Source organism: Sabethes cyaneus, chromosome 1 (genome assembly GCF_943734655.1).
Source record: "Sabethes cyaneus chromosome 1, idSabCyanKW18_F2, whole genome shotgun sequence".
NCBI lineage: Eukaryota > Metazoa > Arthropoda > Insecta > Diptera > Culicidae > Sabethes > Sabethes cyaneus.
Genome location: NC_071353.1, coordinates 135,381,735 through 135,398,113, shown reverse-complemented (window position 1 = coordinate 135,398,113; position 16,379 = coordinate 135,381,735).

Sequence of the window (16,379 nt, the reverse complement as noted above, 5' to 3'; positions counted from 1 at the left end):
TGGGGAGTAAATTTAGATGAAATCGAAAGCTGGAAGAGATGTTATAGATGTTTAAAGAAACTTTGAAAAAGTTGAAAAAAAAAACATTTATGAGAGAAAACTGCGACAATATAACAAAAAAAAATTGAAAGAAAATTGAGAAAAAATTGATTTTTGAAAAAAATCGAGCAAAAATCAAGAAAATCAGGACAAAATCAAAAAATAATCGAGAGACAATTGAAAAAAAATCGATAGAAAATCGAGAAAAAATCGGTAGAAAATCGGGATAAAATTGCGGGAAAATCTTGAGAAAATTAACAAAAAAATTGTATAAAAATCGAGGGAATATCGATTTTTGTGAAAAAATCGAATAAAATCGTTTTTATGAAGAAATCGATTTCAAGAAAAAATTGAGGAAAATTTGAGAGAAAATCGGAAAGAGAAGATTGGAAAAATTTGAAGAAAGAGGAAAAAATTGGAAAAATCAAGATAGCATTAGAAGAAAATTGGAAGAAACTTGATAGCAAATCGAGGGAAAAGCAAAAGAAAATTGGTAGAAAATCGAGGTAAGAATCGTGAGAATCCAGAGAAAATTGAAACAGAGAAGAGAAAATTGAGAGTAACTAAAAGAAAATCAGGAGGAATTTGACAGTAAATCGGGTACGATCTGGGAGAATATCGGATAGAATTGAGAGAAAATCGAGAGAGAATCGAGCGAAAATTAAGACTATCGAGAAAAATCAGGAGAAATTCTAGAGATAAACTGGAGAACATGGAGAAAAAATTGAGAGAGAATCACGATTTTAGACCGATTTTAGACAATCGAGAAAAAATCAAACGAAATCGATCGAATTTTTTGGCGAATGTCGAGCAAATATTGAGGGAAAATCGAAAAACATCCGAAAGAGAAACGGTAGAGAATCGACAAGTAATAGAATAGAATATAAAGTAGATCGGAAAAGAGAGAAAAGTAGTAGAAGAAGAAGAAGAAGAAGAAGGAGAGAGAGAGAGAGAGAGAGAGAGAGAGAGAGAGAGAGAGAGAGAGAGAGAGAGAGAGAGAGAGAGAGAGAGAGAGAGAGAGACGTGAGACAACCATGAGCAAATCGTGAAAAAATCGAGCAAAGGAAATTGACAGTGAATTGAGAGAAGATCGGGAGAAAATGGAGAAGAAATCTCCTGATAGGGATGGGAAAACTATCATTAACTACTGATAGTTATCAGTAAGAAATAATATCACTAAGTATCAGTAAGGTTTTGCTGTTATCTTTCGTTGTTATCCGTGTTACGTCGTCCCATTAAAAAAATTAGTTAGATTAAACTTATTGGTCGGTAATTGAGTACAATAGACGAAGATGACACATTATATCGTCGTCATTGTCAGCAGCCTAGAGCCGAGGTGGCCCGTGCTGTTTCAAGCTGTCGTCTCAATTTAACTCAAACTTGGGCCACTGGTAATCCATTTCCCAGCCGTCCCCTGTTCCTGGTGCCGGTGGGGTTGCTTAAGACAACTGTTTTCGTTGCACTGTCGTCCGGCATCCTTATGACGTATCAGGCCTACAGTAGCTTACTGCCTCTCGCCAGGTGTATGATGGGAATCTCTCCCAACAATGCCTGTGCTCGTGATTCCTACGTCTCCGTCACTCTCGGCTTACAAATTGTACTCCGCCAAATATCGTCCGCAGTACCTTCCGTTCGAACACAGCAAGGGCGCGTATGTCCTCCGTGAGCAGTCACGACTCAAGTTTATAAAGAACCACTGGCCTAATAAGAGCTTTGTACATTATCAGCTTCGTACGACGGCGTATGCTTCTTGATCGTAACTTTTTATGAAGGTTAAAGTAGGGCCAATTTCCCGCTTGAAGTCGCCGCTGTATCTCCTACTACTCCTACTAGTGTTGTTATCTGCGCTCACCAGCAATTCCAAATACACGAGTTCATCGTAGTCAACGGTTACCATCCGTGGAAGGCACGCGTTTATTTCTTTTGAACCTCTTTCTTTCATGTATTTGATCTTCGATGCACTTATTTTTACCCCAATCCTCCTAGACTCCGCTGAAAAAGTGGCGTAAACTGCCTCCGCCATCACAAGGTTCTTGCCTACGATATCAAAGTCATCTTGTCACCTCGTTTCAACCCTTGCCGCGTTTTGAAGAGACCCAAGTGTGTCCCCGAGATGCGCACGAAACACATCACTTGATCCAAAGCCGCGATCAGCCGCGTCAGTTTATCTGGGAAACCGTGTTCGTGCATTATGTGCCATAGTTGGTCTTGATCGACTGTATCGTATGCTGCTTTGAAATCAAAATGTGCTGCGTGGGCACGGGAGTGTACTCCCATCATCATAATATTACAATTATCTTGTTTTTTGCTTCAATGCCGTGATGGGTAAAATTACTGATATTTACTGATAGCTTGCTGATAGTTTATTTACTGATACTGATTTTTAATGATAGGTCCCATCCCTACCTGTGCAAGTTTTCCGCTCTTTCCGTTTCACGTCCTGTCCCGCAATGGAGACATTGTCGATAGCTTTGCTTCTTTACTTCTAACATCTTCTTCGTCTATTGTAAAGATTACCGTTACAAAAAAAAAATTAAGGACAAACCAATTTTTTTTGTTTGAAATTAAAATTTTGCTCATGAAAATATATTTTCTGTGTCCAAATTGGCAAGAAGAATGCAGTGAATACATTTTGTTAAAAGAAAGCCCCTATTTTTGGGCCCAAAAACTGCTTCCGAAATTGAGTTTTCCAACGAAAAGTTAATGACTGCTTATTTTCCCTTCATGCCTGACCCTATTATAAAGGTGAAGACAAAAGCATAAGGTTGGTCTATCGATTTATCAGTCCGTAGAACCGATTATGGATATAATGATCCTTATACCTCCTTACCTCCTGTCTAAGAAGAAATAAAAAAAATTATCCAACTCAAACAAAACTAATAAATGAAATTATACAAAAATGATTTTTCAGATCATCGAGCGTCCAAATACGATTTTAAAACTTAAGTACGGCTACAGAAAACAGCCACTGACTTTCATGTAAAAGTGCAAAGTAGAATGACCCCTTATTCTATCATATTCTGTACTATTCTATGGTTTTCATTTTCATGTATTACTGAAATAAATTGCGACTGGTCACAGTTGTATTTCATTAGACTAAGTTTTATACGCTTCGATAGTCTTTACGTTTTTGAAAACAATAATTCAAAGCAGGTAGCAATATGTTAATTTCAGTATCGGACCATCCTAGCGATTGCCACGGCCCATAATAAAGGTATTCAAGATAATCAAAACTAATTATATTCCGATGGCTCACAAGAGATCATATATAATTTCAATTTCATGTCAACTGCCGGAAAACCTATCAAAAGTTTGCTCACATCGCTCTCAGTGGCAGTGCCAGTGCCAGTGTCAGTGCGAACTGAACCGTGCCATAGTTACTGCTGGCTGGCTGACTAGTTGGCTAGCTGGCCTGGCCTGGAACACTACACACCACACACAAAACACATCTCATCGTCAGCGTTTTTCCCGAGCAACCCATCCCCACCAGACCGGCAGCACACTATCAAACTGACTTACTCCGGAAGTATTATTACTCCGGGACCGGCTAATAGTGTCCGATTTGGGCGCTTCGGTTACAGTTCTCGTCCGTCAATGGGTAAATTGCTTGTGTCGTAAAAGTCCTACCGGAGAGCGACCGTCTGCTGCTGTGTTGTCCTCGTTACGAAGTGGGTGACACCAGCAGCAGCAGCAGCATCGGGCATCGGGTACGAGCACAAAAACGGTAACAAAAATTTTAAAAAGCACTAAATGGACCAAATCTACTGCCGTCGTCCCGTCGTCATTGCCAGCAGGTCCACACAAGTGCAGCACCGAAGTTTCGCCTTTTGTGCCAAACCGTCATCGATGAGCGAAGAGCGACAAATGGCCCGATACCGATGAGACTGGCCCAGGGGCTCCTGTGTATGACCCGGAAGTTAGGGTCGTAAGGAGCACCCGTCCAGTGCATTGTGCTCGCTCATGTCCGTCGTCGTCGTCGTCGTCGTGCACTGTTGTGTGCTCTTATTTAATCGTAAAACCAAGCGAAATTCCGTAACTTGATAATGGCCAATGCTGCTACTAGCCATTGCTGCCTGCTATTGCTACTGCTACTGCTGCTGCTGTTACGATTTTAAGGACAGTTGCGTTGTAAAAACTACCCTCGTAACCATCCTGAGACCAGTGGCCAGTAAAGAAGAAAGATCCATATTCAGAGTTGGAATAGGTTAAACATTATTGTAGAAACTATAATTAACATTAGAAAAGCAGACCGATTTGATTCATGGAAAAGCATTTTAAAATCTGATCATCAAAATGAAATATTTTTTTTACTAAACTATTTTTTTCCAGTGACGATAAATTCGTCACTGGTTTCCCCTGGAACTAATAAATGTATGTTTTGGCAGTATGCCAGCTGGTCCACAGCAGAAGCAGCTGTGTGGCGTTGAAGGAATTTTCCTGCAACCGGCCAGCCAGCCAATATTAAACCAACAAGCACAGGAGAGGAACCAGTATTTTGATGCCATGGTTTTCTTCCTTCTGCAATTGTCATTCCGCAATAGCTATTGCGAGCCAGGTTGTAAGTAAGAACACAACCCGTGGCGAAAGTAAGTGGCAGCAGCCCAAACCTCGACGGCGACGTTGGAAGTAAATAACAAGCGATATTAGCTGCAAAGTTAATATAAAACTATGGCAGTTAGCAGCAGCAGCAGCATTTGTTACGGAATATTGTCTTTCACCGTAATCATTGTTGGCTTATTGTTTATGTAGTTTTTATTTGTACCTATTACAATCAAAGTAAAAAGATTGAGGTTCTAAATCTGCTACTATTTTTAATAGTTTGGCTGCTTTTAAGTACAGCGAAATAGATTTCTAACAATAAATTTTAATTCATCGCATGTGGGTAGACCAAGGGGTTGTCAAAATATACCTCAAATGAACGATTCTGTAGTTGGTTCCTTTTCCAATGGCAAACTGACTAAATAAATCGCTTATCAATCATTGCTTCACCTCATCACTTGCCCAGAGCATCCGACAAACAGCAGCAGTCAGCCACGGTGGCGCCGGTTGCTGTCACTGGCGGTCGAGTAAAACAAAACAACACCCAAAAAAAGAAAACAAAACTTTTCCCATTGCTGGTGCTGTTGCTGCTGCTGCTAAAGTCACAGCTTATCCCTCAGCAAAACAAACGGACGTACACGTTGTACAGCTCATCGACCACACCGGCAGATTCCGGGAAATATTATAAAATCACTCCCAACAGACAAAACATAATTTGTCTTTCTGCTGCCGGCCGGGCCGGATGAGTGCGAACACTGGCACTGGCGCTGGCATGATGGCACTGGCAGTTGCATCGCCCGTCGCGTCACCATCCGGTCATCCTTCGGGCGAGCGAACAAATCTGTAACACAAAGTGGCACAAGGAAGCAATATAAGCAAGTTTCCTGTTTGTTGTAACACTCGCAACACAGCAACACCCCGGGTCCGGGTAGGATAAAAGTTTCGTGTGTCCTTCTCTGGCCGGCTGGCTGTGGTAGGATATGGGAGAATCCGCGACAAGCGGTTAAATTTGGTCCTGAATGGATGGTTTAATTGTAAGCTGTTGGTTTTTTTTCCGGTGCTCGTCGCGGTGTTTCTGTAATAGCGTTCCCTCGATACTGCCTGAAACCGTTGTGGATGGATGGCAGGATGACAGAATGGATGTGTAAATCCAAACAAGTTTTTGAATGTAACATTAGCATTCCCAAGTAGCTAAACTTTTACTTGTTGTTGGATGTCAGTTTTCTAAACTACTTTTACACTGAATTATTTGATTTCTTTGTGTTTTGTTTTTATCAAGTGGATTCTTTACCACTAATATATTTTCATCCGCAAGGATGCTTCTTTTGTGAAAGTGGAAACAAAAAAAAACCAAATCGCTAATGCCAACAACAGACTAGACGTCTTTGTTGTTTCAAACTTTGGCAAAGAAATGGAGCAACTGAGTCTTCCATGGTAGGTTTAATGGTAACGAAAATGTTAGGCAATTTCTTAAAGAATTTTTCTACAATATTCAAATAGGAACTGGTGCTGCTTCGACAGGTTCTATCCAATAAAAGGTGTCCACAGTGAAATTGCAAGACAATCAGATTGCTTTAACCTTTTAACCGTTGGGTAAAATTAATTGAAATTTTGCATGGAGAAAGTTCAAAGTGCATTGCTACACTGTGTTATTATTTTCATCAGGTGTGCAAGATCTGAAAAATGGTGTCGAACGAACAGCTCACTCGCGTAAAAAATTGGAATCCCGAATTCTACGGTTTCTCGTGTCATGAAACGGTTCGAAGAACGTTTGGCTGTCGATCGTAATCCAAGATGCGGAAAAAAAAGTCGTTCATATACTGTTAGGATCACACCCGCATAGTTGGGGCTTTCGACGAGAAATCAAACTACTACGTTCGGGATGTGGCAAAAAAAAAACTGAATCTGAAAAAAAGTTCCGTGCCGAAGGTCAAAACTCTTGCTGGATTACGTACGTTCAAGGTTCAAGAAAGGCGTCGACAAAATACGGTCGCGAAAAGTCATGACCGGAAGATATACGATCATAAGTTGACGAAACCAAGCTGCTGCGTTATGGACGACGAGACCTACGGGAAAGCGAACTTCAACAAGATACCGGGGAACCTGTATTTTACTACCAAGGATAAGTTTGATGTTCCAGAGTATCTCCGAAACCAGAAGATGATGAGGTTTGCCGAGAAATTCTCGATTTGACAAGTAATTTGTTCATGTGGAAAGCGGAGCTTACCTTTCGTAACCTTTTCGAATGGACATGGTTATTTGGAAGAATGTCTCCAAAAGCAAGTTCTTCTTCGTCTCCTGAAGTCTCAAAACTATCCTACGATCTTGTAGCCGAAGCTTCATGCTTCATTTCGTGCCGAAAGATCTTAATCCCCCAAATACAGCCGGAGACTGCGGTCAATCGAAAAATACGGGGCTATTATGGGCTAATAGGATAATTATAATCTGATATAATCTCACACTAACGCAGTCAATTCTTGAAGGCATCCTGGAAAATGACGATTACTTGAATCAATCATTTTTCTTGTCAACGGTCAGCCCAACTACGCAGCGTGTACCGCAGAAAGAATTCCAAGGAATCAAGTGTAACCAGAAAAAATACCTAATTTCATTAAACTCCTTGAAATCAAGGGAAAGGAAGAAAGCGTAGACCTCCCGTACCGAACGCTTTCCATAGAGTAAGGAGGGGTAAAAGTGCGATGGCGGTAAAAGTGCGATACAATGATTTATCGGTGCAGATTCCGAGTAAATTAAGTACATTGGCATGGATGGGTGACTACTTTGACAGCTTGAATCTAACGTAAACTTTGGCTGCTTACGAATCATAGTTACTGAGTTATGTGCAAATGTTATTTTAGGGCGGTTTTGATGTAATTTTTCGTTATTCGGAAAATACGATATCAACAGGAGGATATTACGTGTTGAAAATTTGTGGCAGCGTTTTACATCACTCACATATCTGTTTTGTGAATACGGTGAAAAGAATTTACAAAATATATTTCGCATTTCCATAATTTAGTCAAACCTCGTCAAGCGCCTAGCGGGGTAAAAGTGCGATTCACGGAAGGGGTAAAAGTGCGATTAATTGACGAGGCAAAAATGTATAGTTAATTATTACACTATATTACAGATACTAGAAATGGAAGATCTGAACTGTGTGCTCTACAGATATTGGCCGAAGGAAAACAATGTTTTTCCACTGATGAAACAAAAAACAAATGTTTGGAAAAGTTTCGATCTGACGGATGCTGCAATACACCAGCGCAAAATAGGAAAGGTGCAAATTGAGAGTATTCCGTACCGAAACATAACGCAGATTGAAGATAATATGGTTTCGTTAGATACTGCTGTGCTAATTTCATGGATTCGAGCTTCGCACTTTTGCCCCGGTAGTGGGGTAAAAGTGCGAATCGGCACTTGATCAGAAGAATGAAGAATTTATTTCGCGTAACACTATTATTCCAGATGATTTATAGTTGAATGTGAAGACATTGAGCTACTGCATCACTATAAAATATATTTCGTTGATGTCCTTCTTTATATCTTACGAAAATTGATGACAACTTCAAACATCGCTCTTATGCCCCGCCCTACTCTATACATAGATAATGATTTATTTACAGTCGTTGGGAGTATCTTTGCTAATAAAGGTTAAGTGATACTCCGGACCCTCAGGGATGAACTAATGGCATTTAGACCAAAAGCCAGGCTGCAATTAGCGCCTTATTTCGCTCTCTGAAAATAGATTAGTTTGCCAAAAATATTAGTTTAAATCATATAATACTTGAAAATAAAGTCGTGTGGTTTAATGGTTGTCTAAAACTACATTTGTAAGGTTAGGAACTGAAAACCACAAGACCCCACACCTCCGAGCTTGGCTACTCTAACATACAAATTGGTGTATTTCCAGGTATGGCCACGTGGAGGCGCTAGGTAGGGGCCTGGGTGGCGCGAACTATGATGGGCGCTTTTTCCTAGTTACTTTCCCCATTTCAAACCCTTATTATGGGCTAACAGGGTCATTCGAAGAAAAGCTAACTGGAAAACTTGTATTTAAACCTCCCACTTTATGAGATTTAGTAACTTTTAAGAAGCAAAAAGCTTTGAAATAAGTGCCCAGCTAGCATTTTCATATGTATAAAAAGGGAAAAATCAGCATTACGTACAGATATACATGCTAAATAAATCGTATTTCATGCGCAAAATTGGCATATCCGTACTATTTTGGAGACGATATACGTGATTACGAATTATTTTGAGCGTTACGACTATATAAGTATTTATATACGATAATATCCGATTTAGCGCGAGTCGCTCCGTACTACTCTACGATTTTGTACTGAAAATCGTATGTATGTCAGTCATTATCATTATATACGACAAAAAATCAACTTGATCCCACTTTATTCAGCTTTAGTTACGATTTCGAGTTTGTTAGGCGATATTTACGATAGTTTTCGTACATTGATATACGAGTTGGTGCTAGCTGGGTGTTTCTCAAGGCATTTTTTTCGAATTTCTCCTAAAAATGTGTGATAGAACTGATTGCTGTTATTCACCAATTTAAAGCTCTAGTACCGTTCTACAATTAGTTCTTTGTCGTAAAACGTTTATCTCTTTTTGTTTCGTTCCCATTTTATTTTGAACGTATGTTTATGAGCGTTGAATTAGTATCTGAAAACGACTCGAACTCATACATCACGCATAGCACACTAGATCAACGCGTGCGACGGACACGGTGAGACGCATATGGAATACAGTCCCGAAACTGACTTCTCGGGTCTCTCTGGGACGTTTCTAAAAAACGATCGCAGTATTAAAATGTATTCTCCGGAAGGGCTCATGGACATTCACCTTTGTTATGGCTTCGCTAATTGTGTAGCCACGACAGCCCAGCAGGAGTATGGTTGTAGATTTGCTGATCGTCGGCTACCTAATGCAAGTAAGTGAACACAAATCCAGAAGTGCTCGTTTTGTTGCACAATGATTTTAATTCAGGGACGTCCATGACAACGCACCGTCGCTTCCGAGAAGGAATGTTGTTTTCAACGAGGCTTCGAGGGAAGCCTCATCAGCAAGTGGCAAATTTTGCGAACCGTGGGAAATGGTTTGAGGACAAGCACAAGGCAAATTGCGGCACAGTCTCCTGTCACCATGGGGCTGTGAAACGTGCTGAACCGAGTAAAAATGAATCCTTTCCACACTGCAGGTCCAAGAGCTGCTGCCAGCGAATAAACCTAAGCGGTTTGAGTTTCGCAAGATTATGCAAGCAAAAGTGGAGGCGAACCCTAAATTTATGAAAAACATCGTTGGTGTTTTTCATACGTGTCAGACTGTGTTCATCGCACGCGGTAATCTAGTTTGCTATGCGTAATGTATGAATTCTTGCAGTTTGTTTTCAGATGCTAATTTAACACCTAATACGATACATTTAAAATGAAATTTCAGCGAAACTAAAAGAGATAGGCGCTTTACGTCAAAGAACGAATTGGAGAACGGTACCAGAGCTTTAAATTGTTGAATAACAGTAATCAGTTTTATCACACATTTTTAAGAGAAATTCGATAAAAACGGCTTGAGAAACACTTATTCCATAGCTTTTTGCTTCTAAAAAGTCACTGAATCTCATGAAGTAAGGGGTTCAAGATCAATTTTCAGTACAAAATTTTTTCAGCTTTCGAATGAAAGTAACTGAATTGAGCTAGCTAGCCTAGTTTTTGTACCAGAGCCAATTTAAGGCAAACAGAACCGAAAACTAAAAATGTTCGTTAACTCTGTAACATTTGAGATTTGACCATATGCGTAGAAGGATTTTTTTTCGTCAAATATGGTCCTCTATCACCCCCTGAAATATCTGCACTAAGCTAGGTAGCACCCTGTATATCAATAAAGGGAGTTTGAATATTTCTGCTAAATGCTATTGAGTTATATTTATTTAAATTCAGTTTTGGTAGAGCTTTGTGAATTGTGACACCAATTGTTGAATACTTTGACTTTATTCTGAAATACTGCGACGTCATTGGCATTTTTTATTTTCATAAATAGTTTCATGTCAACGGCCAGACACATGTACTTTGGAGTGTTTATGTAGGAAAGAAATGTCATTTACGTGTAAGATGAAAGGAAATGGTCCTAAGTAAGAACCCGGGGGAACGTCAGAGGTGACTTGAATAGAGTCAGAGAGAGGGCATTTTGAAAATGAACAATTCATTTGCGTTTCGTTAAATACAGGCTTCATTCTCGGTTTTTTGCTCAGTACCCTACTAGCACGGTTGTTACAAGGTAGTTATGGTAACCGAATTATGACTAATTTCAGTCGTAATCCGGTTGCTTCAACTAAATGGACCTAAAATGTGCTACTTGGGTAAATGCTCATTTGACTGCAGCGCCTCAACGAAACAGAACTCGAAAAAATAGTGTAAAGGGCAATTGTAGAGCTAATTATTATCTACATTATTGTTGAAGAAAGCATAGTTCTATCTTTTGTATTTACGGCGCTATGCCATTGCGACCCCGTTGGTAACCAAATGAGCGCTCTTTTTAGATAATAATTAGCTCTACAATTGCCCTTTACACTACTTTTACGAATTCTGTTTCATAGAGGCGCTACAGTCAAATGAGTATCTACTGAGCAAAAAACCGAGAATGAAGCCTGTTAAATATGACTGAAGCCAATTCAGGAGTTTGGATTCAATTATAATATTTGCTAATTTGAAGAGTAATAGTGGAATGTCTTATCTGTCAAATGCTTATTAAAGTCCATGTAGATAGCTCTTACGTGGTTATGATTGTCCAAAGTCATCTTTTCGACAATGATCGTAACCAAAACCATTTAATTTTTATCAATGATCGTATTTCAAGCAATTTCATTCATCTATACCCATCCATATCTTTTCATTTGCCTATGTTCGTTTCGAACCATATACAACATTCCACAATGATCAATGATTATTGATCATACCGAATCATTTAATTCATCTATGGTCGTACCCAACCATATACCTTATCAACAATCATCGTATCAAATCGTTTGATCGATGGTCGAACTTCACCAGCGATTATCGTTCCGAAACATTTTAGTTTATAACCATACAGGGATATTGCAGCTTAGTTTTTCTAAAATTGGTTTAGACTAACTTTTGGAAAGTGCTCTATTTTTTTTCTCTTTTTAATAAAAAATATAATTCGAAAACTATAACACCTGCAAGAAGCTGATCTGTGAGTGATTTTAGAAAATTAATTTCAACACTGAAAAAAAAAAGAATTTCAAAAAAGAAAAAGCGATTACCTAATATAGGCCATCTCAGAAATTGATAAAAAGAATTTAAAGATAGATAATTATGCGGTCTACAAATCTTCCACACATCGCCAAATGTGCATTTTTAAGGGAGAAGAGTTTTTCTAACAAAAGCTTTTTCATGTCCATACTGAAGAAAATAGTTTTTTTCAGTAGGAAAATTACTTTGCAGGGGTCAGGGCTGCATTTGGCCATCTTGAACTGCGCGTATGTGGAATGCTTTATTTGCAATTCCTACATTTTATGAAACATATTAGTCCCATATACATTAGAATTTTATTACAGCGGACTCTCGCAAAAGTTATTTCGACTTTTAGAATTCGGTCTATTAACTTTTCTGAATTACTAACTTTGGGTCAAATTTTTACTCTCCGACAAATCCTCCAGAAATGTCGAGAGTACAATGTGCCCACGTATCATACATTTGTGGATTTCAGAGCAGCATACGATACAGTTGAACGCGAACAGCTATATAGCAGATAATGTACGAGTACGGTTTTCCGGACAAACTGACGCTGCTGACCAAAGCTACTCTAGGGCGAGTGATGTGCAACGTGCGCGCTACGGGGACACTCTTTAGTTCTTTCAAATCACGCAGAGAGTTGCGGCAAGGGGATGGATTGTCCTGTACGTTATTTAATTTCGCTATTGACGGTGTGATACGGCGAGCGGACATCGAAACGAAAAGAACGATCTTCAGCAAGAGCAGCCAACTCCTAGCCTTCGCAGACAAGCTCGACATCATTACTAGAAACCTTGGAACGGCGGAGGCAATCTAGGCCAGACAAAAAACGGAGGCTAGAAGGATTGGGTTACAAATCAATGCGTCAAAAATCAAATATATGGTAGGAATAGGCTCCAGAGAAAGCAACGTTTGCCTCCCACGGACAGTGACTATTGACGGCAATGAACTGGAAGTGGTGGATGAGTTCGAATATTTGGGATCTCTGGCCTCTGCCGACAATATAATTGAGCTTGTGGAGTATGTTTCTACAACGCTTGTTTATTACTGTGCTTCCTTTCATTCTTTTACCATCATATGGCAAACTTGGTCCTTACTCCAAATATAACAACGAACGGTTCGATACGTCCGGCGATGCGTTAAATAAAAAGAAATGATATGGTACGACCTTTAGTAACTTTACATAATATTTAGAATATTTCAGGCTATGAAACCGTACCGAATGTTTACTGCCAGGTCATTTTTTACAGAACAAATTTTGATCTAAATAACGTAATATGTCTGTCTGACCCTTATAGACTCAGAAACTACTGAACCGATCGGCGTGTAAATTTGTTTGCTGGTGTTTTCGAGGTCGGGGCAGGTTCTAATGATGGTTTGAAATCCCTTTCCTCTCCCATACAAATGAAACACAAATTTCTGCATAACTCGAGAACTAATCAAGCAAATGGAACCAAATTTGGCATGTGTAGGTTTTTAAAGGCAAGAAATGCTTCGATGGTGGATTAAGACCCCTCCCCCCTCTGTAAGCGAGGGGTCTTTCATACAAGTGAAACACAAGTTTCAATCAAACATGAGAATTATGCCGGCAACTAAATCGCAAAATGTGTATTTTACGGGAAGCATGTTCTGATAGAAGTTTGAATTCCTCCTTTGCCAAGAAACTGGGATGTTTGAGCTACTCTTAGTACATTCATGCACAAAAAGTTAATCTAAAGTTATGCAAGAGAAAATTACGTTCAAACTGACAGGATATGCTGTAATTTTGGCATAAAATTTTTGTCTATGAAATACTTCTGCTCAGAAAGAAAAACCATGATAGAAGCTACCGATATGAGAGTAAATTAAAAACACACACCTAGGTTTTTTACAGAAAATAATTTCGGTTAGTTCTACTATGATAATACACTGGTATGTGAACATTGCAAATAATACTATGGCCCGTCAAAATCTAATGGTACTGTAAATTGAAAAATCACCATATTTCCTACGGTTACTTGGCAATAAACTTTAAGACTTTGAAAAGATTGCCATTTTTTACTAATATTTTAGCACAGTTAGTTGCAAATTAGACAGTAATTATAGCATTAAAATGCAGTGCGGGTTACCACAAACACCCGACCGATATCACAGTAGATGAAAAGTGCTGTCTATTCCCGTGATTAGTAAATTCCCGTGAACAAAATTTAATCAATATTTCTAAAACTTTTAAACTTGGTCCAGTTCATAGGCTAGGCTGTGTAGAACGTGAGACATCAGGCAATCATCCGCAAATCATTATGTAGGGGAGTGTCGTCGTGGTTGGGCCACGTTTTGGAATTCGCCCATAACTTTCGTTTCAAAAGGAATTTTGGAAATCTAAATACATCGTTGCAAAGGTCTAAGAATAAGGTATATTTCCGGAAAGATTTGAACTGATTGCTTGAGAAATAAAAAAAGTTATAGGCATTTACGTAAAGACAAGAAACGTTGTCATAGTCGGGCCATGTTGTACAGGTTGGACCACCACAGAAAATCTAAGACATACGTATTAAAATTCTATATAGAGACATGAAAAGAATGAATTCCGTAAACAACGGCTCATATAGGTACGAATACCCTACTTTTAATTGCATTTTTGCGAAATTTTGACGATCTTGTTAAATCAATATTCCTACAATCGCCTTTTTCGAAGTGTACAACTGAAAAAAACAACAAAAATCTAGGTTTTTATCGTATGAATTTTGTTTTATTTCATCACATTTTACGTGACTGACATTATTGCGCTTCTGCGCTTAAAATTACGGTGGCCCAACCATGACTAGTTAAGTGGCCCGACCTTTACAAATAGCGCTTTTCAAGTATTTCACCTTAGCGTTCCTAAACACCTTACTGGAGGGGATTTTTCTAAACGTGCAGCACAACCCACTTCTTACATTATCAAAATTTATCTCGATAATTACATTTCATGAATCATTTCTTGAAGAAAAGTTCAATGCGCCTGGAAAACTTTTTTTGTAAGATTTAGTCACTGAATTCAATTCAATACGGGTGTTTAGAATACACGATTGAAACTCACAATATTGTGAAAAGTTAGCTATCACAGTAAGAAGTTTTACAATGGTTATATCATGGATATCATGAGTTACTAAAATCGTGATGGCCCGACCATAACAGTGGCCACACGATAACGACAATACCCTAAGACACATCAAAGTTTAAACAGAAGGTGGAGCACGCGTGCCAGTGTGTCTGTGATAATCCACCTTTAAATGCCCATTAAAGATTGACTCAATCATCTGAAACGATCCTTCAAGGCATTTAATCTTCATTTTGTCACCATCGATAGAGCAATCACGGCCGAAAGATTTTCCTCCTCCAGCCGCACGCAATCTGTAGACCGTTCCAGGTCCGGTCCGGACCGGTCGGGTGTGAACGGAGTGAACCTTAAATTTTCGCTTTTTATATAAATCTGCGGTCACGAGAAATAATGGGACACATCTGTTGGTTGCCTGCAAGATGGCTCTATTAGCCATCGTTCCGGGCGGAGTTGGCGTACCACAGCAAGAGTGATGGCAGCAGAGAAGAAAAAAGTCCTGTATATGAAACACCGGAAGGTACTACCGGTTACCGGGCCAGTTCGGGAACCGACTTGTTACTCCAGGATACTAGAATCGTTAGTTCAATCTTTTGCCACGACCTCGAATTTGCCGGGGCAAGCCGAAAACGAAAGCCGGCTTTTCGGAAGAAAAATAGGAAACTCATCGTCCGCTTCGAGAGACAGAGAGAGTGTGCGGGCTACGTTGTTGCAAGCAACGACGGCGGTTTACACACAAATTGCTCACTTGTAGCACCAGGTGGAGGATATGAACTTCGGAAAACCGTGCGACCGGGGGTTTCAAGCCAGCCCGAAAGAATCAAGCTGTTGTCCTGCCCCGCCCCGAGGGAGGGAGAAAAAATTAATAGAGTAATGATGCGGTTGGCCTCGGCTATTTATTATGATAATTTAGTTTACACATTCTAAATAGCGTCGGAGAAGTTAGGGTGGTTCAGCGGTAAGAGATTTTTTCTAGTGTCCGATGATTGGCTGGTTTGAAATGGGAACGCGATGAGAGGTCGCCACGCAGGACGTGGGTGCGTTTGCGATTGGCTGACGTAATGAACCGGGGGTACACCCTACAAGACTCAAACTCTGGTCTGGTTCTCAGACGCACATGTGGGAATGTGAAGCGCCTTCGTCTCAATGCTATTGTGTCGTCGGCAAAGCCGGAAGCGGTAAAGAGCCAGAACTTCGCACACGTAGCAAATAGGTGGAGGCCAGATTAGCCCTTAGCCGGTTTGGCTGGCTTTCTCTCCGACAAGGATTCTTAAGTACCCTACCGCGGTGGGGCTCTCGGACGGGGCGACAGTGCCGGTGCTGCGAGTGGTAGGTAGCGACAGTATCGTCACGCGTTCGTCTCGCTCCGGTTCGAGTGTGGCTTGAGCACGGCGAGCAACCGGGTCTAGTGCCGGGACGATAGGATCTGAAGAGCGAACTAGAGCATGATCATTACGCGCAGATTG